This window comes from Passer domesticus, chromosome 26 (assembly GCF_036417665.1).
Source record: "Passer domesticus isolate bPasDom1 chromosome 26, bPasDom1.hap1, whole genome shotgun sequence".
In the NCBI taxonomy this organism is placed as follows: Eukaryota; Metazoa; Chordata; class Aves; order Passeriformes; family Passeridae; genus Passer; species Passer domesticus.
This window is the reverse complement of record NC_087499.1, coordinates 5,106,799-5,131,980: the sequence shown is the minus strand read 5'-3', so window position 1 is coordinate 5,131,980 and position 25,182 is coordinate 5,106,799. Positions and strand designations below refer to the sequence as shown.

At 50.3% G+C, this 25,182-nt stretch overlaps 2 long non-coding RNA genes across 2 annotated transcripts in view; both read left to right on the top strand.

Moving 5' to 3' along the window:
* Positions 1–871: 871 nt before the first annotated feature.
* Positions 872–25,182, top strand: part of LOC135286356 (uncharacterized) — a 65,908-nt gene continuing 41,597 nt past the window's right edge. Inside the window, exon 1 of the long non-coding RNA XR_010350716.1 lies at positions 872–920. This is a non-coding gene — a long non-coding RNA (uncharacterized LOC135286356). The remainder of the gene's footprint in view (positions 921–25,182) is intronic.
* On the top strand, positions 2,521–24,102 carry LOC135286353 (uncharacterized). Its single transcript, XR_010350715.1, has 4 exons — positions 2,521–4,261; positions 13,634–20,712; positions 22,284–22,518; positions 23,636–24,102. It is a non-coding gene; the product is annotated as an uncharacterized LOC135286353 (long non-coding RNA).

Genomic DNA, 25,182 nt, shown 5'->3' with positions numbered 1-25,182 from the left:
GGAGAGCCCAGGTGAGGTTTTGGGAGGCCCAGGTGAGGCTTTGGAGAGCCCAGGTCAGGTTTTGGGGGCCCCAGGTGAGGTTTCCAAGGATTTGGGGCTTCATAGTTGAGAATTCCCAAAGATTTGGGGTTCCCCAGGTGAGAACACAGGCCAGGGGCTCAGGGGGTCCGAGGGGTTCGGACCTGAGGGTGTTTTGGGGGAGTTGAATCAATGGGGGAGCCCAGTGGGTGCCAAGGGGTGGGCTTGGTGAGTGGGGGGTGTCCCCTGGATTTGATGCCTCAAGTTTTGGCTTTTCTGTTTTTCAGATTCTGTGCTGCTTTACTCTCTGGGTCTGGGCTTCATATTAAGGGATGGTGAGCTCTGTTCCCAGAGCAGGGAGACAAAACAATTCCTGCTCTAGCTGGGAACCCAAGGACAAATAATCCAAACCTCAGGCCCAAGAGCATAAACAACCTGGACTGAAGAGAGAAAAACAAGAAGGATGGGACTTGATCACCTAAAGCTATAATTGGACAATGAACTCCAACATGCAAATGGCCCAGAACTTATAAAAGTGACAGACCTCATGACCCATCGTCCATTTTGTGGCCATTTCGGGTTCGTCTTGGGCGCAGCCCTGGCTGGGCTCTTGTTCTGCCCAAGGTGCACCCATGGAGGCCTTTTAAGAAATGCCCGCTTTACTGTATGTGTGCCTGGCCTCTGTTGCAGGTCAGCCTTGTGAAGGCAGCAGGGAGCGGCGGGCACGGAGGGAGCCGGGGCAGCGGGGCCCGGGCTGGAGCGGAGGCAGAGGAAGGCGCAGCCGCTGCCCCCAGGCCGCGGCGGCGGCGGGGCCCAGGTGCGGCGCAGAGGGTGAGCGAGGCCGAGGAGCTCAGGAGCCGCGAGCGAGGCGTGAGCGGCTGCAGGGCTGCTGTGTCCGCGAGGTGGGTGCGGTGGAAGGGGTGTTTGTGCTCTGCAGGGCGGGCGGTGCTCGCTGTGCCCGGGCTGAGGCCGGGCGGGCGCTGTGGGCAGCGGGCTCGGATCGCAGCGCTGGGCTCGGCGTGAGGCCCGCGCTCTGGGGCCGGGCATCACTCTGGGGCTTGAATGCCGCTCTCTCTCCCTCCCTGCTGCTTTGAATTGCTCCTCGTCACTGTTAAAATTCGGTGTGTATGTTCTGCTGCGAGTGTTGTAGTGATAATATCCCGAGAGGCATTCCCGTGGGATTAGTACTGAGAAACGGGGGAGCCCTTACGGGGTTGGGGGGAGCCTCGTTTTTCAAATGCAAACTTACTAGACTCTCAGAAAAGATCTGAACTAGATCGGTATGAACTAGAGGACAATCAGACAAAGCCCGAGTTCGGATAAGAGATTAATATCAAGTTTGATTTCCCGTATACCCCGGGATAAACCCTCAGGGTGCTCAGGTGAGCTGGAGTATGCGAGGCTCTTCACGGTGTCAGCAGGGCAGCGGAGCCCGGCAGCAAAGCAAAAGGGAGAGCATGCCTTAGTCTGAAAGGGAAAAGGGGAGAAAAGGAAAAAAGAGCCAATATTGGACAAGAAAAGTAAAAGAAAGGAAGGGAAGAAGACTTAGATCGAGTTGCTCCCGCTCTGAGGGTGGGGTCGGGCCAGGCCAAGGCGCGCCCCCCCCGCCGCCACGATCGGGGGCGGGGGAGGCGCAGCTCAGACGGGGTCCCGGGCAGTGAAGGAGGAGAAAGGCGAGCCTTGGCAGGCGGGGATGCCGCCGCCACCGCCCCAGGAGGAGCAGCCGGGGCAGAGCCTTGTACCGGGAGAGGGGAGGGCATGGATGGCGGGTGCAGCCCCCGGCACTGCCCCGAGAGGAGGAGCCGGGGCAGAGCCTTGTACCGGGAGAGGGGAGGGGATGGATGGCGGGTACAGCCCCCGGCACGGCCCCGAGAGGAGGAGCCGGGGCAGAGCCTTGTACCGGGAGAGGGGCGGGGATGGATGGCAGGTACAGCCCCCGGCACGGCCCCGAGAGGAGGAGCCGGGGCAGAGCCTTGTACCGGGAGAGGGGAGGGGATGGATGGCGGGTACAGCCCCCGGCACGGCCCCGAGAGGAGGAGCCGGGGCAGAGCCTTGTACCGGGAGAGGGGAGGGGATGGATGGCGGGTACAGCCCCCGGCACGGCCCCGAGAGGAGGAGCCGGGGCAGAGCCTTGTACCGGGAGAGGGGCGGGCATGGATGGCGGGTACAGCCCCGGCAGCGCCCCGAGAGGAGCAGCCGGGGCAGAGCCTTGTACCGGGAGAGGGGCGGGGATGGATGGCGGGTACAGCCCCCGGCAGCGCCCCGAGAGGAGGAGCCGGGGCAGAGCCTTGTACCGGGAGAGGGGAGGGGATGGATGGCGGGTGCAGCCCCCGGCACCGCCCCGAGAGGAGGAGCCGGGGCAGAGCCTCGTACCGGGAGGGCGGAGAGGGATCCTCCCATGGCGGGAGGAGTCTCTCGGCTCTCAGCCCTGTCAGTTTCCATGGCAACCCCGAACGCCGGGGAGCGGCTTCGGGGGATGACGTCACAGATGCAGGCGGACGCGCAGCCCGGGTTAAAAGACGCAGCAAATCCTGCGTGGTGCTTCCTAGGACCGGGGGTAGGCAAAATAGATTATATGGTACAACAGGGTCCGCCGAATCAGAGAGTTCTGGCTCAAGTAGCCCCGAGGAAGATGAAATTGATGAACTCATTGCAGCCTCGAGCAAGCCCCACTACTGTTACATTAATATCCTGTGGTGTTTGTCCCTCTGAGACACAACACATGACAAACTCCCTTTGGTCATCAGCAAACAGCCTCGTTTATTGCCTCCAGCAGCCTTTTATAGCCCATTCCAAACTCCCAGGTCGAGACAGCTCCTTGGTCTATCTCTGTGCCCCCAGACTCTGAACCAATACAATGTCTGCATCTTAGGAGAGCTTGCATTGGCTGTGAGCTTCTGTCAGTCAGCCCAGAGGCTGCTTCATGGAGCTGAGCTGGGCTGCTTATTATAACATGATTAATGCTAATGCTACATACACTGTGCACCACTATCAACTAACACTTCATATTTTTGTGGCTCTGATGTGCCAGGCCATCGGATCCACACTGTCTAGAATTCCAGTTTTCCCGTGCCTCTTCCTGGTTTGAGGCAGGACCCCTCCAGCCCTGGTTATTATTTCTTTCCTGGGCATACATGGTAGAGGTACCTTCAGGGGGATCTGACAGATCATACCTGGCAGCTCAGTCATGGGAGGCTGAGGCTGCCTTCACTTTAGTGGAACTCCCTTTGTTAGTGTTTCCCTCCTTGAGTTGATGCAGCCGTGCTGCCAGGACAGAAGTGTGTTTCCCATCCCACCTTCCCATGTCTTCCCCGTGGTCATGCAGGGAGAACCACAGGTCAGCTCTTGGGGTGCACCCTCTCTGTCTAGCTGGGGGATGCTGGTCTCTGACTTTGGGGTCTGTGACTTGCACTGGTGTGATGTGGGAATTGTTCCTCCTCATCTCCTCTTTGAGTTCCTTGACCATGGCAGGGACATGAGCCTGCATTGGGCCATTGATCACACTCTCACAATTTCTGAGCTTGCTGGCGACAGAGCCCACTGTCTCTTGGTTGGTATCAGCATTGATCGTTGCAGTGAAGGTGGTGTATTGAGATGGCCCTGGATTTGCCAGACTCCACAACATTTGCCCTGTGCACCTGACCTTGTCAGGGTCATTATCATGCTGTCCATCCCTCCCAAAGAGTACCTCCAATACTGCCACTTCTCCCAGCTGTTGGATCCCTTCCTGAAGGGTCTTCCAGTGCATTCTATGGTGGTACTCCTGCATTCTCTGCCTGTGGACAAACCTCTCTCTGACATTCATTAGAAGCCGCTCCCAGAGGGAAAGGGACCCTGTCTCCCTTACAAAAATCTGACTCACACCTGAGTCCTGGGTCAAGGGTCCCCAATTCCTTGCCTCATTACCATCCAGTTGTATGCCTGTACCCATAAGGTCCCGGAGCCAAAGTAGCCAGGTTGTATAAGCCTCACATCCCCATCGTACAATGTCTTTGTGCAGATTTTGGAGACTTTCGTTCGTCAGGGACTCAATGATGATTGCGACCTCTGGGTCTCCTGAGGGTTGTGAGGGCCCTTCTTTACCTGGGTGCTTTGATTTCATCTTAGATCTCCTTGTTTCTACAGGGGCAGCTGCTGCTGGCTGTGAGTGCCCTTGCAGTTCAGCTGGAACCAGGACACGTTGGTTCCATTGCTGCACTGTTAGATTCTCCCTCTTCAAGTCAAGGGGAGAGCTTCTCACCAGGTGGGGAAATACACAAGATGGGACAGATGCTAAAGGAGTATATCTCCTTCAGCAGAACCCCCATCCAATCTGGGTAGTTTATATCTGAGGTGGGCTGTGGGGCAGGCTCAGGTTCTGGGGCAGCATCCCTTGTCTCTGGGGTAGGTGTCAGGGTGGTTATCCAGGTTTGTGGGATCGCGCTGGATCGCTCCCCCCCTGTTTATAAGTTGGTCCGGTCCCAGGACATCGGTTTCTTGTCAATCTCCCTCACTCCTCCCCAGGGTTAGCCAGGTTCCTCCCCAAGTCCCTGTCCGTCATCCAGCGAACCCTTCCTATCTTCCAGAACCTTCTCGGGGTTCTGCTGGGTGATTGGACGAAGGACTGAGGCCACTCCCCTCCTTCACTGCTGTTGGATGTTATAATTGTCAGTTATGGTTTTGTTACACCCCCCCTACCCCCTGATTGGTTGTCTTGTATCCTTTATAACACGTTGTCGAGCACATTTCTTGGTCTTTCGGCGGTCCTCCCTCTGGATTAAATCAGAACTTTGTCACCCCGAAAGAACGTCTCGTGTATTTCCTGCGGGCTGCAGTCTTTGTCTTGCTCCGGAATCCTCCGTCACTCTGGGCTTCCACGCCCTAGGCGCACCCCAATCCTCGAGAGGACTCAGGGGGCGTCGTTGTGCTGCCGGTGACGCTGGCCTCGGCCAGCCGGGTATTCTGCTGAGGTTGACGCACTGCTGCAGTTTGGCGCCCAACGTGGGGCCCTGAGAAGATCACCAGGACACACGGACGAGGATTCCGGATCCCTGGACTCAGTCCGTTTGGATTTGGACTCTACCTCTGTGGCCGTCAAGCTACCCTGTGGTGAGCAGACCCCGTTTTAGGGGTGGCGCTCCCTAGGGATCGGGACCGGTAGCTCCAGCGCCCAGGAGTCGGTTCCCTCCGCAGGATCCTCCCGCCTTGGACCTTTCCCGGATCAGTCGCCAAGCGTGAGTTCTTCGCTCCTCCCTTTCACCTTTTCTCTCCCTCACCCCCGTCTTTTTAAATTTATCTCGTTTTCTGCGGTTTTATCCGCTCTGGCCGTTTTATCGGTCCATCTAATTCAAGTCCTGCAGGCCATTTTCTCTTTACCGGCATAGACCGGCGGCGGGGTTTGGCGACTGTCCTTTTTCTCCTCTTCCTCTCCTTTTTCGTTTTTCCAAGGCGGGCGGGCTTGGGTCGTCATTTAACATCAGTATGGGTGCAAAAGTCTCGACGACCCAAAAGAGACTTGTTAGAAAAGTTCAGGGGGTTTTAGTTGTGGGGGGTTTTGATAATGTTAACAAGAAAGATGTTAAAATGCTGGTTGCTTGGCTCCTCTCCCAATTCCCTACCACAGACCCCGAGCAGATTCTTAACCACACGTTTTGGTCCCATGTCGTTTTAAAAGCTAACAGTATGTGCCGCTCGGGGGACTCCAAGATGTTGAAAATTGCGTTTCTAAGCTCGACCATTCGGGACCTTTTAAGATCTAACAGGCAATTGGGAGAGCAGCCAACCTCACCCGAGTTAGTCCCCAGTTCGGTTGTGTGTTCTTCCCCTACCCCTCTTCCCTCTACCTCTACCCCGAGGTCAGGGATCCTGAAGAGAGCAGCCCGCGACGGCAGCGCGCAGGAGTTGTACCATCTCCCTGGCTCTCTTCAGGGTGTCCCTTCCCCCCGCCCGAGGAGTCCTGGCCAGACTCTTCGGGATTCTCCCTGTCCCCCCTTTTCCCCAGTTAAGTGTATAAAAGGTTCGAAGTCTGTTCGTTTTCACCCTCCCCCTTCCCCTGCCCCTTCGGGAGATTCGCTACTCCAAAATGGCGCGGGTGAATCCCAAAATGGCGGAGACCTCATGGTCTTTCCCGCCGAAACACCTTCTTCTTCCCGAAATCCCTTTCGTTCGCCCCGAAACCCTTTCCGCTTCCCTGACCCCTCCTCTTCCTCAGTTCCCTCCGCTCCATCCTTGCCTCCGCCCCTTCCTCTGCGCGGCGCTCCGCCCTTGGCTCCACCTTTCGCATCCTCCGCCTCTGAGGCGGGGACAATGTCACCGGTCCCCGCCCCCATCACAGGCTCCTCCCCTTCCGCCCCGGTCCCTGGTTCCCACGCTCCCTCTTCCGGTTCCCACGCTCCATCGGGTGCTGGGGGGGGGGCTGGGGCCCGGGATTCGGGGCCGCTGCCCAACTTGTCCGCGGCTCCAGTTTCATACATCCCGGGGAGGGAAGGGAGGACCCAGGCCCAGTGGACCTCATTTTCAAATCAAACTATCAAAGAGTTATGTAAGGCCCAGAAGGATTACTCCCGGGAAAGCGAGTTTTTCCGGGGGATCCTGAGGGCCACCCTTACTGATGCCATAATCATTCCTGCCGATCTCCGGCGGATCTTTTCATGCCTGCTCAGCCCCTCAGAGTTCCGTCTCTGGGAGGCAAATTGGAAAAGAGAAATAGGCAAGATTTTGCCTCAATTATGGCAAGATGCAGGCTCCGCTAGAGACACGGAGGGAGGAATGATTTCCACAGACCATCTTTGTGGCATTGGGGACTGGGCCGATGGGAATTACCAGTCATGGTATATTCCTGCAGAGGCGCTTAAGGCAACAACATCAGCAGCTTTGAAAGCGTTTACCACCCTTAGGTCTCCTACTGCCCCTCTAATTCCCTATTCTAAGATTGTGCAGGGAGACAATGAGCCATTTCTTTTGTTTACTGAACGTTTACGCAAAGCTGTTGAGATGCAGGTTCAGGACGAGGCAACCCGGGAGGGAATTCTAACGGAGATGGCAGCCACCAATGCCAACCCTGCGTGCAAGGCTGCCATCCTCAGCCTCCCGTTCGACCCTCCACCGGACCTGACACAGATGTTGCAAGTCTGCGAAAGGAAGGTGTCGGTCCTCCCTGAAAATCCTCCTCGAGGACAGCACCCGACACCCCGGAGGGTCGCCGCGGCGGACGCTGCCCCTGCAGAGGCCGACAATTCAGCTTCGCATCGGACGCCCCGTCCCATCCGAAGACCACCTCCCGGCGCCGATGCTCCGTGTCATTTATGTCAGAGGACTGGGCATTGGATGCCTGACTGTCCGTTGAGGAAGGAGTTTTATAATTTTAAGTTCCATCAAAAGCCTCAACGGACAGACCAGGCTCCAAAAAACTAACTAAAGAGCGCGAGGCCTCCCCGCGCAACGACATAAGTAGGGCGGAAAATTTTCCATCACGCGGGGGGGGAGGAGGAGGGGAACAACCGGAAGCGGCTCCCCAGGTTAATCCGCCTACGTTGACAAATCCACTGGACTCTACTATTCCACATCCAATATTGACCACTACTTCTAACATCTCTCCATACAGGCTCCAGCTCATCGAGCCCTTGCACCTAACAGACACCAGTTTCCGGGAAGTCTCCGTCTCGCCTGACGCACCAGGTACTTGGTGGCGGGTCAAATGTAAGTATGTCGTTGTCGGAGACACGAAACACACCCCACCACACGTCAACATCTTGCCAGGGGTGTTGTCTACAGACATACACTCGTTTTCTGTCGTCCTGCATTGCACACAGCCACCCATCTTTCTGCCCAAGGGCCAGGTGATCGCACAAGCGATCCCTATCCCGGAGGTCTACCACACTACCACTGAAGCAGAAGTAACGCCTACCGTGGCTTGGTCTCAATTCGTCACCGGAGACAAGCCACGACTCACATGCCACATACAGAAAGATGGGGAGGTCACTACGTTACACGGGCTCTTGGACACCGGGGCAGATGTGACGATCATTCCCGCAAGGGAATGGCCGGCACATTGGGAACTGCAAAACGTGGCTGGAAGAATCCAGGGTGTCGGGGGGGTCCAATTGGCAAAGCAATCCCGGAGCGTCGTCCAAATTATGGGGCCAGACGGGCAATTGGCCTCTGTTCGCCCGTTTGTTTTAGATTATTCTGAACCCCTGTGGGGAAGAGACCTCCTTGCCCAGTGGGGAGCCAGAATCGACTTACCATCGGCTTCCCCGGTTTTTCGGGCAGCGGTCACTGAGGGGCGCCCTACTCAGAAACTCGTTTGGAAATCAGATGTCCCCGTCTGGGTAGAGCAGTGGCCGCTTTCTAAACAAAAACTTAAGGCGCTCCAGGAGCTCGTGGATGAGCAGCTACAGAAGGGTCATCTGGTGGAGTCCACGTCACCGTGGAACTCCCCAGTCTTTGTCATCAAAAAACCTAATAAAAACAAGTGGCGGCTCCTCCACGATCTCCGCAAAATTAATGACATCATTGAAGATATGGGGTCTCTTCAACCAGGGATGCCGTCCCCGGCGATGCTCCCTCAAAACCATCAATTGGCCGTTATCGATATTAAAGATTGCTTTTTCCAAATTCCCCTGCATCCGGATGATGCCCCACGTTTCGCCTTCTCGGTTCCCACCATCAACCGAGAAGCCCCAAGGAGGAGGTACCATTGGACAGTATTACCACAAGGCATGAAGAACTCGCCAGTAATCTGCCAATGGTACGTGTCCTCCTTGCTGTCCCCGGCACGTGCTGCAATGCCAGAAGTTATTATCCAGCATTACATGGATGACATCTTAGTTTGCGCTCCGACAGACGACATGCTTACACATGCGCTTGACCTGACAATCAATTTATTGATTGCTGCAGGGTTTGAGCTGCAACAAGATAAGATTCAACGGATGCCACCCTGGAAGTACCTGGGCCTTGAGATTGGCCGCCGTACTATTGTACCTCAAAAAATAACAATTCGGCCGAATATTAGGACACTCTCTGATGTCCAACAGCTGTGTGGGGCTTTAAATTGGGTGAGACCTTGGCTGGGTATTTCCACCGAGGACCTGGCCCCCCTTTTCAATTTATTGAAAGGGGGAGAGGAGCTTAGTTCTCCAAGGTCTCTCACCCCAGAGGCACAGTCTGCATTAGAAAAGATCCAGACATCCATTTCCAGTCGGCAGGCCCATCGATATCGTCCCGAGCTGCCATTTAAATTTATCATTCTGGGAAAATTGCCACACCTCCATGGGGTGATTTTTCAATGGGACACGTCCATCCAGAAGGACCAAGGGGCTAAGGATCCCCTCTTAATCATAGAGTGGGTTTTCCTTAGTCACCACCGGTCCAAAAGAATGACCAAGCCACAGGAGCTGGTGGCAGAACTTATCCGCAAAGCACGTCTGCGGATCCGGGAGTTAGCAGGTGTGGACTTCGACTGCATTCACGTTCCGATCCAGTTAAGCTCAGGAAACTTTACCAAGGCGATGTTGGAACACCTTTTGCAGGAAAATGAAGCATTACAGTTTGCACTCGACAGCTTCTCCGGCCAAATTTCCATCCACAAACCATCACACAAATTTTTTAATTCGGACATTCAATTCCACCTTTCATTAAAATCAATTCAGAGTCGGACTCCCCTCGAAGCCCTGACAGTTTTCACTGACGCGTCTGGAGCATCCCACAAGTCAGTAATGACTTGGAAGGATCCTCAAACTCAGCAGTGGGAGGCTGATGTTAAAGTAGTTCTGGGGTCCCCCCAGATTGCTGAGTTGGACACCGTCGTCCGGGCTTTTGAGAAGTTCGCTGAGCCCTTTAATTTGGTAACTGATTCGGCCTATGTAGCTGGAGTCGTTTCTCGAGCTGAGGGTGCAATCCTGCAGGAGGTTTCCAACAATGCCCTGTTCCTCTTGCTCTCGAAATTAATTCGACTAGTCTCCCACCGAGAGCAACCATTCTACGTGATGCACGTCAGGTCCCACACCGAGCTACCGGGGTTCATCATGGAAGGAAACAGGAGAGCCGATGCTCTTGCTGCTCCCGTCCAGGTGGCCCCCCTCCCATGCGTGTTCGAGCAAGCCAAGCTCAGTCACCAGCTTTTCCACCAGAATGCTCCAGGCCTTGTTCGACAGTTTAAAATCTCTCGGGAACAGGCCAGGGCAATTGTGGCAACATGTCCCCAGTGCCAAGCGTTTCAGCTTCCCTCCATTCCATCAGGCACCAACCCCCGAGGTCTGTCAAGTTGTGAGGTGTGGCAGATGGATGTTACTCACGTCCCGGAATTCGGACGTCTTTCCTATGTCCACGTATCAATCGACACCTTTTCTAATGCGGTTTATGCCTCTGCCCACGCAGGGGAGAAAGCTAATGACGTTAAGAAACATCTGTTGTTGGCTTTCTCTGTGTTGGGCATCCCAAAGTCTATAAAAACAGACAACGGCCCAGCGTACAAGTCCAGGGAGTTGCGAAGCTTCCTGCAGCAATGGGGAATAGAACATAAGACCGGCATCCCCTATTCCCCGACAGGCCAAGCCATGGTGGAGAGAGCCCATCAGAGCCTGAAAAACACTCTACACCATCAGCATTCGGCAATGAAGATGGACTCCCCACAGACCCGCCTTGCTCGAGCCTTATATACCATCAATTTTCTAAACTGCTCGTTTGATAACCTAAATCCTCCTGTCGTGCGTCATTTCGGCCAGAACAACAGTTTAAAACCGGAGACAAAACCACCAGTCTTGATAAAAGACCCGGAAACTTGGAAGACGGAGGGGCCGTTTGACCTGGTGACCTGGGGGAGAGGATATGCTTGCGTGTCCACCCCCTCAGGTCCCAAATGGATTCCATCAAAATGGGTCAGGCCCTTCCTCCCTAAAAAGCAGGTGTCTGTAGGTGCGGTTCCCCAAGTACAAGAGTCCTGTTGGAGACGTAGACGGAAACCCTTTGAGGGAGACCTAGATATCCTGAGATCGGAATTTTGATTTCTTTCACTGATGCATTTTATGTATCTATTGTTTTAGGGCCCACGCTATGGCAGCCCCACTGGAGACCGTACGACTCACGGCCTTCGTCATCATTTTCTGGCTTCTTGTGTTACCATCTACGCCGTGGGTAGTTCCCCAGCCAAGAAAAAATGTCTGGAGGACTCTCGCTGACGCCCTCGGTCAAGACAGTCTCTGCCTTACCACCGCATCAGCAGCAGACCCCTTGTCCACCTGCCTTGTGGGGATCCCATCTCCTCCGGATGAGTTGCCCTTGCCCCTCCGTGATTCTCTAGAACCCTTTTTCGAGAATAAAATCAATCGCCCCTCTGACCCTAACCCTAATATTGTCTGGAGGAGGTTTGCCAACCAGTTGAATCAATCAAAGACCGAACCCCTAGAATTTAAATTACTCGGGTCCTCCGCATTTCATTTCTGTATTCAGTTCTTCCCTTACTCTGACTTAGACACATCCCTACCAATCAGGAATATCACCTCCAACTATTCGCTATGCCCCTCTCTGTCACAAATCACAACTTCGATTACCCGCGACTTTAAACCTCGCTCCTTACCCAATGGTTACTTTTTCATTTGCGGAAACCGAGCTTGGCAAGGCATCCCCTCTCGCCTTCTCGGAGGTCCGTGTACTATCGGCCGGCTGTCGCTGTTTACACCCAGCACAAGTCAAATTATTAATTGGCGAAAGATAGAGGTCGCAACAAATTCGAATAGAACCAGAAGAGATTTAGCCAATTTGGATAATACATGCGACGAGGAAATTTTCCATTGGAGTAAACCGGAGGAGGTGGCATGGATCACCTTCCTCCCCTGGGTGGCAGTCGCTCAAGCGTTAGGCGAATTAGGCCACCTAGAGTGCTGGGTTGCGAAGCAAGCAAATCTTACATCAGCCGCGCTAAGTGACCTCCTAGAAGACGAGGAAATTACAAGGCAGGCCACGTTGCAGAACAGGGCAGCAATAGACTTTCTATTGCTGCTCCATGACCATCGCTGCCAGGACTTTGAAGGGCTCTGCTGCCTGAATTTAACTTCTAAGGCCGAGGACGTCCGTCTCGCCATTGACCAAATGCGAGAGATGATAGGCAAGATAAAAGAAGATTCGTCAGACTGGCTGGGGAACCTGTTCTCTGGATGGGGACTGTCAGGGTGGTTTGGGTCCGTGCTGAAGACTATCATTTTAGTTGTGTTCGTCGTTTTGCTAGTTCTTATTGTTGTTTCAATTTTATGGACAATTATCAAGAGACTTTTAGTTAAGTTAGCATCACCAATGACCGTTAACCGTGTCACGGAGCACGAACTCCCGGAAGATGAAGACCAACAAGACATGGACTTCGGTTACGGTTATTGGGAAGAAATCGTTTAGTCTTGTTCCTTTCAATTATTTATTTTTAAACAAAAAAGGGGGAGATGTGGGATCGCGCTGGATCGCTCCCCCCCTGTTTATAAGTTGGTCCGGTCCCAGGACATCGGTTTCTTGTCAATCTCCCTCACTCCTCCCCAGGGTTAGCCAGGTTCCTCCCCAAGTCCCTGTCCGTCATCCAGCGAACCCTTCCTATCTTCCAGAACCTTCTCGGGGTTCTGCTGGGTGATTGGACGAAGGACTGAGGCCACTCCCCTCCTTCACTGCTGTTGGATGTTATAATTGTCAGTTATGGTTTTGTTACACCCCCCCTACCCCCTGATTGGTTGTCTTGTATCCTTTATAACACGTTGTCGAGCACATTTCTTGGTCTTTCGGCGGTCCTCCCTCTGGATTAAATCAGAACTTTGTCACCCCGAAAGAACGTCTCGTGTATTTCCTGCGGGCTGCAGTCTTTGTCTTGCTCCGGAATCCTCCGTCACTCTGGGCTTCCACGCCCTAGGCGCACCCCAATCCTCGAGAGGACTCAGGGGGCGTCGTTGTGCTGCCGGTGACGCTGGCCTCGGCCAGCCGGGTATTCTGCTGAGGTTGACGCACTGCTGCACAGGTTAATCTTCCCTTATCTCTAAATGCTAAATAGAACAAGCCTATCAGCAACACCAGCCACTGTATGATATCATTAGTCTTTAGGGTGGATCAGATCCCTTCAAAAACTGGTGGGGCAGATCCAAAGAGATGGTTAAAGGGTTGGGAGAAAATTTGCCCCGGTGTAATTTCCTTACAGGAGGTGTCATATTAAAGTAACCCCAAAAACATCCAGTTAGGGTGTGATAGCTCTGAATCCATGTACCTGCTTTCCAGAGGAAATAAAAGATGCATGAATTTCTCACCTTATTCACCCATACAACAAACCAGATTATCATTTTTCCCTCAAATTCTCATTTCTCCACCCCCAAACTCCCTGTATTTTCCCCCAAAATTCTGATTCTTTTCCCCTAAACTCCCGTTTAAAACAGCCTAACCCCAAATCCTCTTTGTGTCCCCCTCAGACCATGGGAGCATCCCTGGGGGTGTCCCTGGCCCCATACCTGGTGTTTCTCCTGGTCCCAGCAGTGTCTGGTCCCACTCAGTGTCTCTGGTCACCAGGGCCACTGGTGCCACCAGGGCCACCAGAGGGACTGAAGAGGAGATAATGGATCTCCTTAAGTCTTCCCAGCAGGTTACAAATGAACTTGTGTGTGCTCTCCTCCCACAGCTGCTCAGCCTCATCTACCGCAGCCACCAAGGTCTTGGGGACATCGAATGACACGTCCATTGTCCACTACAGGGTGGCCTTGATGGCCCTGAGCTGGCAGTGCAGCTCCCAGGAGAACACAGTGGCTTTGTGACATGCAGCCACCAAGTCCCCCAGGGCCTCCTCCACCTGCTGTTTCCTCTTGGTGGCTGCCATCCCTCGGATGGTGAACACCACAGCCTCTCTCCTGGCCATGGTGGCCATCTGTTGCCATCTTATTGCAAAGGTTTCGTAACTTCTTGGTGATCCCTCATGGGCAGCTCCTCACAGCACTGACTCCTTCTTCTCAGTACAGCCAACAAACTCCATCTAACTTCTCGAGCAGCCAACCTACTCTTTTACAATTCCTATCCTAATTGGATCTAGCTGTGGCCTATTAAGGGCAGGCCTGTTCCTAATGCTTGATAATTAGCACAGCTGTAACTTCTTAGGGGTGAGATTACCTTCATCACTATCTCTATTTTCCTACATTCCACCCATCCACAGCCACCAGCACCTTGTTGCTGGCCGCCACCACCCAGGCCTTGAGAGCAGCCATTGCCTCTATTTCCAGGGCCAGTATTGTGGATGGGACATGCCTTGGCTTGTCTCACCCCTGCTGCTGACCCAAATAGCAGCAACTGTCACAGGTGTTTCACCCTGGAGATGCTTTTGGCTAGATGGATGTTGCAGCTGGGCGCGTGGGGACAAGCCCAGACGTGCCAGGGCATAGAAAATATGACTGGTCCTTTAATTCTCGTGATGTGCGTCCAACCCTTTTCTCTGGTCCACACAGCCGAATTAGCAATGAGGAGTACCTGAAAGGGGTCTTCAAATTCAGGCATTAATGGTCTATAATTCCAGGATTTTATTAAAACCCAATCTCCTGGGTTAATGTTATGTACTTTTGTGTCAAGAGGGGAGGTTTGGGGGACATATCCTCTTTTTCTAAGTTCTTCCAGGGTTCTTCCAATGACTTCTAAATATTTTCTGGTAGCTTCTTCTCCTTCCAGATAGTCTCCTATGCTATAGGGTGTTAACGAGAATGGCAGTCCAAACATCATTTCATAGGGTGAAATCCCTATATCATACCAGGGTCTTGTTCTGATGTGCAAAAGCGCTAGGGGCAAACACTTTAGCCAATTCATTTTTGTTTCTTCAATCCATTTAGTCAATACATTTTTGAGAGTTTTGCTCATCTGCTCCACCCTCCCAGAACTCTGGGGATGCCACGGAGTATGTAATGTCCATTTTATTCTAAAGCTTCGATTATATTTTGGGCCACAAAATGTGGACCTCGGTCTGAGTCTATGGTGCTCACCATTCCATATCTGGGGGTAATATTCTCCAAGATTACTCTTGCCACGACCTGGGCTGTTTCCCTTTTAGTTGGGAAGGCTTCCACCTAATGTGCCCGGTCTCTCTGCAATAACAGCAGCGCGTTTCTCTCAAAGGGACTTGAGGTCTCTCCATTCCTCCTGTACTTGGTGGTGCTGGCCTATCCTTGCCTGTGTCTGGTAGTGGACCTCCCCACTCTTTTGTTACCTTGGATTGTGGGATAGAGTTTCTTTCCTCCACACTTTCTCTAGCTATAGCGACCAGGATCCTAGCCTTGGCCTTTCTTCTTCCCTCCTAAAATACACCTTCAATGCTTCTCTCAATAACTCATTAATGTCCTGCTCTTGCTAATCTTCAATCTTTTCCAGTTTTCTCTGTATATCAGGCCAAGATGTAGTAACAAATTGGACCTTTAGTAGCACTTGACCTTCTGTGGTGTCTGGGTCTGTTTTGGAGTACAACTGGAAGTTCCGCTTTAGGTGATTAAGCCAAGCAGCAGGAGTTTCATCCTTCTCTTGTGCACCTTCAAATGCCAGTTATTGTATTAGTTCCTTTGGGAACTGATTCTCTGATCCCCTGAATTATCAAAGACCTGTATTCTATCACAGCCTTCCTCCCTTCCTCCTGATTAGGGTTCCAATTGGGATCAGCTAGTGGCAATTTCTGTTCACCTGATGGCACTTGGGGTCCCGGACAGTTATCTTTTTCCCAAATTGTTATGCTAGCAGCTCTAATCATCCGGACCTCTTCTGGGGAAAAGAATATATTTAAAATAGAATTCATCTCCCCCCAAGTGTAGATATTTGGACCTAAGAATTGATCCACTTGGTTGGCAATGCCCACAGGGTCCTCAACTAAATTCCCTAACTCCTTCTTGAATCCTCTCACCTCAGAAGTGGTTGGAGGAGCGTTCTTCACAAAGCCAACTCCTCCCATAGGAACTTCTTTGAGGGGAAAAAGTCTCTCTACCTTGGAGGTCCTGGATCGGATACTGCAGTATGGCCCATCCTCAGACACAAAATTATTCATTTGAGGGGTATTCTCTTGTCTTTTGTCCCACACCACGGCCATCCTCCTTGCACATCTAACTCTGGCCAGACTTCTAAACAGTAGTGAATAATCTTCACCTTATCTAATCCCCCTGTGGCCTCTCTAGAACCCCATCTCTCTAACTGTTCACCTAAGGGACTCGGGGGGTATATTCCTCAGTCTCTGGCCTCTCTTCTTACTATTACATCCTCCCATTTTTTTGGGCCTCAAAAAAAAAAAAATCACAAAGTTGCCTCTACCTAAAGGAAATATACTGACAGTCAACTCAAAAAAAAAAAAAAAATCCTATTTGAGAAGTCCCAGCCTCCTCTGCCGAAACTCCAATTTGCCTGAGCACTTTTCGTCAGGGCTTTGTTCACACCTTGGCCTCCCTTCACTGAGACGCAACAAAAAAAACAACCTTGAGACCCCGGCCTCTGAGGCTGAGTTTGCCAGACCTCCCTCCTTCGTCAGGACTTTGTTTGCCTGCAGGACTTTTGGACTTGCCCAAATCCTTCTCGGGACTTGTGATTTTGCCTGACTTCCTTCATCAGGACTTAAAACAAAACCATGGCCCAATTTTTAGTTTGCCTGACTTCCCCCGTCAGGACTTACATTATCAGGACTTTTTAAAACTCAAGATTGGCTTCCTCTGCCGAGCCTCATGCCTGACCTCCGTCATCAGGACTTAAAAACAAAACTGTCTGATTTTCTAATTTGCCTAACTTCCCTCGTTAGGATTTGTATCAGGGCTTTTGCGTGCCACTCACACACTATTTCCTCTGCACGCCCAGAGGGGGCCCTCTTTACCCCTTTGGAAGTGCCTCAATCACCAATTCCACTTGTTTCCCCCTGTTCCCGGCCGGCCCCCTGGCGGGGGTGCAGAACCACGGTGCTAAGAGGTCCTCACTCACTTTGAGGAGCCAACCTGCTCGCCCTTGTCTCACTCACACACCACTCGCTCGCCCCCTCCTCTCACCACTGGATACTCTCATCAGTCCAGTGCTCCTCTGCATCACTGGTCCCAAGCCGATCTCCTCTGGTCCTGATAGCCACCTGTCCTGCAGGTCCAGTGTGGGTGGCCATCCCAGTTCTGGTGTCCTCTTCAGGCATGGCTCTCCTGGAGACACCCCAGCTGAAATGAATATGGCAGGAGATCTTTCTCCTTTTTAATGCCTTTATTAAAAAGATCGGCTTGAGTGGGAAGAAATGACGGGTCGTGCCCATGCCGCCGCTGCTGCCAGGAATGGCACAGAGGAGGAGGATGATGATGCAGCTGTGTCTGCTGGTATGCTGGAAGACCTGGGTCTTCCGTCCTCCCGAGAGATGAGAACATTCCACCTTTTCAGTCTGACATTCAATATCCTCTTTCTAGTCAACCTCCTTTTAAGTTATGGTGAGAGGCAAAAAGAATCTTAATAGACACAAGATTAAGTTCCTCACCTTTGGACATCACTTAGATCTCTTAATTCCATGATGGCTCATTGTTTTTAGGGTTTTTTTCAAGATTTGGTGAGGGGCTTCCTCATTTGCATACTAGCTCTGACGTCGCCTCCCCACCGCTACCTACAGCCTTCAGGTGCCAATCCTCTGGGAAGCTGCAGGGGGACAATTGGGCTGATTTCTAACCATTAACAGGTAACTGAAGAAAAATTATTAACAACAGGTGATTACAACATGAACAGCAATTGGTTTAACTTGTTAACTCTACAACTTTAAAAAATGGACAACTTTTCTACACATAACATCTCATTAGTAGAGAAGTGATCCCTGATAGCAAATCAAACAATAGTTGCATCTGATGATTGGTTATGCCTAAATATGATTGAGTCCAACCTATTGAACCAACCAATTTCTGTACATCAGTAACAGTTTTAACACCAATGTCTAATTTCACAGGTTGAGGCATAATTTGAGTCACCAACATCCCTAGATATTTCCAAGGCATGTATTCCTGTACTTTCTCCGAGGCAATGATCAGACCAAAGGCTTTCAAATTTGTCACAGCACATTGTTTAAGAGCTGATAACTGTTTGTTGTCAGATGCCAACAAGATATCATGCATCTAATGATAACAATAGCAGTTATTATAATTGCTCCTGCACTTTTGACAAGGCCTGTGCCCACGTACCATTGACAAATAGTTATAGAGTTTTTCAGGCCTTGGGGGAGTACCCTCCATTGATATCTTTTGTTGGGTTCAGCATGATTTGTGGAAGGCACAGTAAAAGCAAAAAAAATTTCTTTGTCTTGCACAGCCAGTGGAATAGTAAAGAAACAATCTTTTAAATCAATGACAACTGTCTGCCATTCCTGTGGAATCATTGTAGGTGTAGGAAGGCCTGGTTGTAAAGCTCCCATTGTTGCCATTACAGCCTTTGTCTGCTGTAAATCATATAAAATTCTCCATTTTCCTGATTTCTTTTTTATTACAAAACCACGGGTATTCCAGGGGCTGAATTATTCTTCAGTATGTCCTGCTTGCAATTGTTCTGTGACTAATTCTTGCAGGGATGTAAGCTTTTTGGTAGTAAGGGGCCACTGGTCAACCCAGACAGGTTTATCTGTCAACCATGTTAAGGCTACAACTGGATGTTCACCGCCCTGCATCACAGTGGCCCCTATTAAAAATACGTAGTAATTTTGACACCTCATTGAGGTAAGCAATCTCGTCCCCACAATCTTTGAGGAGCATCAGCAACGTGGGGTCTGATGTTAACTTGTTGGTGACACGATCCGTCCTAAGGACGTGATTCGTGAAGATTCTTTTTCTCTGATCTCAATGTTCAAAACCTGACACGACAAGGCGATTTTGCAGTAAAATCAAAACAGATATACTTTTATTGAATAGCCACAGCAAAGACGCGTTAGAGAGAAGGGGAATGAAGAAAAGGGAAAGAATAAGGAAAAGAAAAGAAGAGAGGAAAGGCAAGGAGGTGTATAGCTACCAGACGTGTAGATGACAAAGTCCCTCAAAGTCCGGTCGACGAAGAGCCTGTCGTCTTCATGTCAGGGGAGATCTCCAGGGTATCAGTCAGTTCTAACCTCTTTTATAGTCCTTTTGAATGGGGGAAGGGGACACATTTCAAAATAGTCTATTGAGAAAGGGTACAAAAAGTCTTATCAGTAGTCCGTCAGCAGCAGGCGTCGTCAGCAGCAGGCGTCGTACAAAAAGTCCATCAGCAGTAGGCAAGAACCATTGTATTCTTGGTCCAGTGGTCGCTTGCAAAACTTGCTTTGGTCCCCATGCACGCCTTCCCTCACCCTACAGTAGGGATTTCAGTCTCAATCCTTTTGGGAAGAAGAGGGGGCTTTTCCATGTAGGGGTCGCATGTCTCAGTCCTTGAGGGGAGGACCCTCTCCCATCTCAGTCCATCTGTCACGGTGGTTGATGTACAGTGAATGGAGGGTCTTTTAGTGGTGACCACCAAGAAGGTCATTCCAGAGAGAAAGTCCAGCCAAGTCAGAAGGGTGGAGAAATTCCAGGACTAGCGTTGCTAGGTGATGCAGGCGAAGGAGAGCACACTGCCCCTTCTTGGGTGCAGTGTTCCATGAGTTGAGCAAACACACCCACAGACAATAATTTGGCTTGGTGGACCAGTCAGACCTGGATTTTCAGAACAGGATCTTTTCCTTTCCCCGGTGGTCTTGGCTTTCATGACGGTCGAGAGGCAAAAAATGAGGGAAGTTTCGGACAGACACTCACAGTTGGCCATCAGGATGTTTCACATTAATTACAATGGCTGACAAGCCACCTGTTGTAGCACCACCCAACCCCATAAGTCCAAAATATGCATGAGTGAGAGGCCACAATTGAGGCCAACAAAGTCGCGACAGTATTGTAACATCTGCTCCAGTGTCAATCAAACCTGTTACTGATATGGTTCTTGGATGATATCCACTGGCTGTGAGGATGCATGTCTTTTCCAGATGGTTTTCTGTTACTTTCTCAGTCCAGAACACTTGAGGTACCCCTGTTGATCCAAAACTTCCTGTGCCACGACTTTGGTCCACTGTATTTGGAACAGAACCCACAAAAGGTACAAGTTGAGCAATGCAAATTCCTTTCTGAATAGTGACAGGGGGGTCATCAATTGATACCATAGCATGAATCTGTCCTATATAATCAGCATCAATAAATCCTAAATGCACATGAATACCTCTAAGTGTGGTACTTGATCTCCCTATCAAAAATGCATTCAATCCTCATCCTATTAGACCGTAGGCATTGAGGGGAACTTTGCATATTTCTTTTGTCAAAATGGTTACTGTGTCAGCAGTGGGTATATCAGTCCCTGTGGACCCCTGAGTATTGTTCACAAATGGGTAGCTTTGCAGTACCAGGAAGGCCTGTAGTTGCTGCTGTGGTTGTCTGGGTATTTGGGTTCCCACGTGCTTCTTTGTGCTCTTCCTCCCATTTCCCTACAGTAGCTGATCATTTGCATGATATTTACTCCTGCATTGTTTAGCATGGTGCCCAAATTTGGCACAACAATTGCACATAGTATTGCTGCTTGCATTTGACTTAGATGTTATTTTCTGGGTATTACACTGTGCCCTTACGTGCCCTTGCTGTCCACAGCTATAGCATTTTGATGGAGGTCTTAGAACTGCAGCAAGAGCTGCCATGTTATGCTCTACTGAATCAACTTTTGAGCAAGCAGTTACCATTTCAGACAATGTGGGCTCCCCAGGTAAGGTGTCAATAATCTTTCTACAGCCTGGGTTTGCATTTTCTTTAGCCAATTGTATACACAATCTGTGTGGCAAAGGTTCATCATCTACCTGTTTCTCAATAGCTGCAGCAAGCTTTTCCACAAATTGCAAAAATGGTTCTCTCAATCCTTGTTGTATAGTAACATATCTCTCTTTTGGAGCTGCCATTTCCATTGTTTCAATTAAAGCACTCACACCTATTTGCTGAGCTTGTGTCAGAATTGAAGGATCCCACCTTGCCTGTAAATCTGGGTTGGCAAAAGGCCCAGTGCCCAATAAGGCATCAACACCCACATCATGACGAGGCTCGTGTTGAACCAAGCCTGTTCCTTTGGCTGTGGTTTCGCTGGATAGTAGGTAGGGACAGTGGGACTCTCATTCATCCGTTCATACGCACGTCACTAATTAGATGACGAGGCATTTGGCTGTTTAATAAACATATATAAATAATACAGATCTCTTTTCCGGGTTAAGTAAGGTGGCCCGTCCACCTGAAGGTCCAGATTAGAATTTAAAGCCCAAAATATGGGCTTTGAAAGACACGGTTATGAAGGATGAACCCCTCCTACCCAAAACCGATTCCACTGTCCAGCAAAAACCAGCCAGGGAAAGGGGCCTAATTTATTCCTATAGTAATGTTACACAGGTACAATCGATCTGGCTTTGCTCGTGAATATATGTACAATATCTACAGACACAAGGACTCTGGATGCTAGGGCCCGGGTAGTCTTCTCTAGCCTTGTTTTAGAGTGACCGAGGGCTGAAAGCAGCTCAGAGTTCTCGCAGTACCACTTTCCACAGGCCCCCATGGCGGAGCCTACATATTCAATGTCCACTGCATTAGTCAGTTGTTGTATCTGTGGGTGAAGGCACTGATATTTTTTGGCCTTCCCTGCAGCAGCCTCCCTCAGTGAGAAGTTACTGTGCTCATATCTGACCATAATGTCAACCACAATGCCTTGGAATCCTTCACAAAGATTAGATCTGGCTTTAACAGTTTGTTAACCTCATCTCACAAGCATGGTTCCTGGAAGACTGTCCAATCCGCTTTCTTAGTTTTGCAGCTAGGAGTTTCATAGATGGCATTATGTCTCTTAATCCTGGCATCCTGTCTAATTGGACAGTTCCCGACAATGTGAGCTACAGTTTCAAATCTAGCAGCACAATGCCGGCATAATTGAACAAAATTCTCCTGTCTACCCCTAGCCAGGAATTCCCTTGTGAGGTAGACATTTGCTCTTAACTGTAGGGCCGATATAAGTTTTTGGTGACGTATGCCGCTGTAGTGCCTAATTCAGGCGTTACTGATGTCATCATTCTCAAAATTCTCGATACTATGTCCCTGGGCAACCAGATGTATCCACTTTTGAAATTCTATTTTCCACCAACTGCACAGTTTTGGGTAGCGGATCTTCGGAATAGGTACCTCCCATTCTGACTGGCCTTCATCACCACCGCCTTCTATCCTTGGTATAGGTTCCCAAATCGATGGGATGGACTCTTTTCTTCCACCAGCTCTTACCCACAGTTTCTCATATACCAATTCCAGATGTTCATCCCTTAAAAAGCCCAGCAGAGCCGCATCAGAAGACTGCGCCAACCTATGGAGTCTTCTCGCCTGTATGCTTGGAATAAGCACCACCAATTTGATGATACCCAGACCACCATCCTTAAAACTCGAATACAAGATGGCATCACATGTACTCAGTGGAAGATGAAGCCATTCCTTGACCGCCTTACGAATCAACAGGTCAAGGGATTCCAGAAGGCCCACGCTCACCTCGGTATGGTCAGCCAAGTATACTAGTCTCTGGATGGTATAAGTCCTAAGTATCTTGACTTTCTGAAGAGGTTTGAGGAGTGAGTTCCCAATCCGATGTAACCAATCTATGAGCTTCTCTGACAAACCTGAATCTGCAAAGCCAGTTCAGGGGTCAACCCATGTGCCGAGAAATTTCTCTGAGCTCCCTGGGTCAATCATCTTCAGGGGGGAACTATTTATTTCCCGAGGGGGACAATCATTGATAGTATACGAGTCCTGAGTAGGCTTGATATAAAAGCCATGACATTTCTCCCCCTGAGTCCGAAGACCAGTAAGTTCACAAAAGGTCTCCAGAATTTTGATGTTACGATTCATGCCATCACAGGAGTCACTCAGCAGCTCTAGATCGTCAGCAAAAGTCATGGCCATTATTTTTAAATTCCCATGATGGAAACCTTCACCTTCACTTTCGAGTTTGCATAGAAGAGGGTCCATCGCCAAGTTGAACCATACAGGTGACATGGGATCACCTTGCTTGACACCTGAGCAAATGTAAATGGGATCTGTCTTTTCCCTCCCAACGGAAATGTACGTTTTGATATCTTTGTACATTTCCCTTACCAACTTCACAACATGCAAGTAAATCCCTCTCTGGATCAGACCCTCAATTACATGCTGATGACTGTCAGTGTCAAAGGCCTTTGCATTGTCCACGAACACCACCCCCAGATGTTTATGCTCCCTTTTCGCATACTTCACCACAAGTTGCAATAACTTGAGGTTTTCAGCACAACCCGGAGCACAAATAAAACCCCGTTGACGAGAGTTGATGGGACATGCCCTAGACAGTCTCACAGTAGCGATCCTGGAGAACAGCCTAATCACCATGGAACCAATGGTGATAGTCTCCAGTTATTGATATAACCAAGTCTCACCACCTCGGAAGACTTGGGTATCAAAACTGTCCGGCAGTCCCACAGTACATCTGGGATAGTACCGGTAAGCAGCCAGAGGTTGAAGATCTCAGTCAACTGGGAAAACTTCGGGTCTTTTATTAAGATGACCCAAAGTAATCCCATCTGGCCCAGGACCAGAGGACTTAGCCATCTCACTCACGTATTTCTCAATCTCCTTTTCAGTAATCAGGCCTTCAAATACGATGTTATCTGTCTCCGCATGCGGAGGGAAATTCGCCAAGCTACCAAACTCTCCCGTTGTATCCCATTGTATCTTAAAGTGATCGTGGACAACCCCAGATGGTAACTGGAACCACACAGTTTCCGTACTGTCCAGAATAATAGGCGCCAGATGCCTTCTATGCAACTCGTACAACACCTGAAAACTGAGAAATTTCCCTCTTTTTACCGCCCTTTTACGCATCCAATTAGTTGCTGTTTTGGATGCACTCTGACCACGAACCATCTGCCTTTTTCAACCCCTGCTAGATCTCATATTTTGGCCTGGCACACCCAGGCTATTTCGAAACTCATCAAAACCCTCATTCACCAGCTTTGGCAGATTTTGACCCTTCAATGCCTTCTTGAAGACTTCATGATACCTGGCAAATATGCCAGGCAATAAACCAGTTTTGATGGCATCACGGTAATGGAGCTTCAACTGTCCCTCCTTTGGCAGTTTAGCAGACCCGGAGTGATGTACCATCTCCCTCACGCATTCCAGCCCAACCTGATCTTTCACAGAGGGACCTCTCCCCAGAAGGTGCCTCTTATCACTGATCTGCTTAGGAGTTTGCATGGAATCTGCTCCGCAATAAGTTGGTTAATATGCCCGCTAATTGTACCAGGAGAGCCTCCTCCTCTTCAGTCCATACCCTCTTGTGGGCCCCCCTCAATGATGACACCTTGGGATGGGAGGCATCAATCTGTTCAAGATATCTCACAAGAGGATGTCGTATCCTTTTGTGTCAGCCCAGGCCAATCTTGGTGGCAAACCCTCGTTGGCATACCTCACAGACCCACTTGCCAGTAGGAACCACACACACTTGTACCTTTACACGCTATACTGTGGTAATTAAGATTTTGCTTGCCACACTTTGAGCACTTAAATACCACCTTTTTCTGCCCGTGTGCCCTCTTCAGATGGTCAATCAGGCCCAGCATCCTCGTAAACTGGGTCAAGCAACAAGGACAAGATGGATTTTTGTCAGGTACGGATACAACTGGTGTTCTTATTGTACCGTCATGGTTTGACCTTGGCACAGTGCCAGTGCCTCCATGAAAGGTATATTTTTAAAATGGTTACTGTGAGATATGACTCAGAAACAGAACAAAGCAGGGTCCAACTTGGGAATGGAGGGAAAAGACAACACTTCATTAATTTACAACATGGAGGCAAAAGGGAAAAAAAGCAAAAAAGCCCACACACAGCAATCCACAATGGAACACCTCCAAAACACTCCTTCTCCCCCCACCCCTCTAACACGCAATCCTCTCTAACACTCAATTCTCAGTTTAATACTATGCTTCACACAACCTCCCCCTAGTTCACCAGGAGAGTGGAGTCTCTCTCTTGCACTATGGGCCTTCCCAGGAAACATAGTTGGAACTTCTTGTGCTTCCATGTCACATGTGGCAGCCGCCCAGAGAGAATCTGCTGTAGTGACCATCTTCTTTCTATGTCCAGTGTTTTTACCACTGTCCATGGATCTAAACTGCTTCTTAGGTTC